Source organism: Gavialis gangeticus, unplaced genomic scaffold (assembly GCF_001723915.1).
Source record: "Gavialis gangeticus isolate Ggan-Ray unplaced genomic scaffold, GavGan_comp1, whole genome shotgun sequence".
Lineage (NCBI taxonomy): Eukaryota > Metazoa > Chordata > Crocodylia > Gavialidae > Gavialis > Gavialis gangeticus.
The window spans coordinates 92,868,462-92,871,303 of NW_017729022.1; positions in this window are offsets into that span (position 1 = coordinate 92,868,462).

Sequence of the window (2,842 nt, forward strand, 5' to 3'; positions counted from 1 at the left end):
GTGCAGCAGAGCTCACCTGAGTGGTGCAGTCAGTGGCTACCCCTGTAGGGCTCCTCATGGGGCAAAGCCCCACCCACTTCTACCCAGGGTAGCCCACACCACACTTCTGTCTGCACGCACTGGCCTGGCCAGGGTGCACAGCTTACCAGTGGGGTTGCTCCTGGTGTGGCAGCACTTCCTTCTACTGATCCCCCTGCTGTATCTCTCTAGGCAGGGAGGAAGCTTCAGCCAGGAGGCTTCTGTCCCAGTGCATGGGGCACCAGCTCCAGTTCCTGGGCACCGTCCACCTGCTCTGCCCACCTGGCACAATGAGCTGCCATCTGCAGGTGGGTGGAGCAGGTGGAAGGAGGCTGGGAGCTACAGCCAGAGCCCCATGCACTGGGGCAGGAGCTGCTTGGTTGTAGCTTTTCCTTTGCCCAGAGCTACACAGCAGGGGCTGCTGCTGGAGGTAAGGGGAGCTGAGCCATACCCAGGTAGCTGCATCAGGAGCAACCCTGCCAGTAAGCTGTGTGTGCTTGCCAGGGCTGATCTGGTGGGCACAGAGAGAAGCACGGTGTGGGCTGCCCAGGTGGGAATGGGCAGGGCCTTTGCCTCCTGTGGAGTGCTGTGGGGCCAGCCGTGGACTGCACCATATGGGTGATCTCTGCTGGGGCCAGGGCTAGTGGGTGCAGGCAGAAGCACAGCACTGGCTGCCCCAGGTTGGGCTCAGCCATGGGCGAAATCCAGTCAGTTGGAGAGCATCCCCCGTGGGCCAGATCCAGTCAGCTGGTGGGCCAGATCTGTCCCATGAGCTGTATTTTGCCCAACCCTACTCTGAAGTATAGGGCATATTTTTCCTGGAGGCTATTTCAGCCTAGTTAATTTCCTGCCACTGCAGTGCCCAGGACCTTAGTAGCACCCTGGTCTTCTGTGGCCTTTACCTAGGATCCATTGAAAGCTTTTTTTTTATTAGCATACTCTGTGGGTGCAGTGCATGAGAGGAACTGAAGCAGATGGTTTTTGTGGAGACTTTGAGAGAGTTGCCTGCAAATTCAGGGGACTACACTAGATGGTTTATTAGCCCCCTCCTAGTCTTATGTTCCTAACAAAATGTGGTATGCTTTTATTGTATATCTTTATTTATTTATAGTAGAAAACACAATGAGCTGCCTATTGTCCAGCAGAACTCATTAACAATCTGACTTCCATTGAAAACTAGAATGTGTAATAAAATGCTGAATTGACTTTCCAGTGGAAAATGAGAGATGAGAGCAAAAATTATGCTCTTGACTTTGAGATCACAGAATGTTTTTGTGACCTTTTTTGTCTGTTCCTATTCAGTTTTAACATGCCATTACTCCTCTAGCAACATTCTGACTCAGGGCTTCGGAGGGTGTCAGGTTAAATTTGACACAAAGTTTAGGGTTTTGCAAAGAAAGCTCTAAGCTTAGTACAATGATAAATGGGTGAAATTCTATGGTCTATTACACTGGAGGTTGGTCATTATGATTAAATAGTTGTGACCTAAATCTATCAAGAGCAGGAAATCCTGAATGCACTGAAAGTGATGAAAGCTTTCCCAGTGATTTTTAAATGGAAACAGGGCTTCATCCCAAATGTATAAGAAAATGAAAACTAGGATGTCTTGTTTTATTTTGTTCAGATGAGGACAGAAGCAAATGGAAACAGGCAGCAAAAAGAATGAGATAAAGCTGTTAAACTTGAAATATTTTTTTAAAATCTAAGGTAGTGTTGCTTTTAGCAAGACATGGTTTAAAAATAAGTCAGCTTGCTCTTTGCTACTCCTGGCAGAGAGAAGTGAAAATGGCACTCCTGTAACCATTTGCCATAGCTGAGGAGGGCAGGGTTCTTTACATTGGACCTGGTCTCCGTGTGGGATCCCAACAGACAGAAATCATGCTTTGGCCGTGGTTCCTTAGCTAATTCATGTGGGGTTCTTGTTTCTTCTTTTGGTTTGGTCAAATTGAACTTCTTTTTTCCTCTTCCCCAAAATATCAAGTCAAACAAATTATTTAATTATGGTTGCTTTTTCTCTTTTCTTTAAAACATTAGTTTCGAAAAACTTCATTTAAAAAAAATGCCAAAATTTAAACTTTTTAAAATTTTTTTTTTGTGGACCAAAACTATTCCATTATTTCAATATGAATTTGTAAATAGTTTCAGTTATCCACACTTTGGGCTCTGGATTTAAGACCCAGATGCCTGAGTGACTCACCCAGAGGGGACCCACCCTCAGACCGGCCCATGACCTTTCTATTTGATAAGAGGCAAATTTATTGATACACAGTGATAATAGAAAACAAACAATCAAGCAAGATCTACCAGTTGTAGGGCTGTCATCAGAGTCAAGAAACATCTGGCCAGGACGCAGGCTTCACTCTGAGGCTCTCTCTTAGGTGTCAGATATCAGCAGCCTGGAGGTGGGATGCTGAAGCCCCCCTTCCCCCTCAGGGACCCTTTGTTACTCTCAAGTCTCTGCTTTTGTATTCTCCTTCCCCCCAATGACTCTCCATCCATGGCTGTCACTTATTGGTCTCTCTGTATTTGTCACACTCTCCACATCCCATGTTGTCAGCCAAAGTCCATTTTCATAAACCTGTCACATGCCCACATCCTAATTTGGGGCTTTACCGGTGTCCTCTTAATTTGGTCTGTTTCCCCAAAACTGGAAAACTTGCCCTCCAGCTCTGGGAACTTGAGAGCTGGTGCCACCTTATCTCATGTTATGGAACAGTGTGGTACATGCCCCCGCTTTCCCAAGCTGTGTGTGTATTCATTGGTCTTGTTCTGTTAGACAGCTTGTCTGCTTCTGAAGGCTCAGAAAACTGTGAGACCTAGGCTT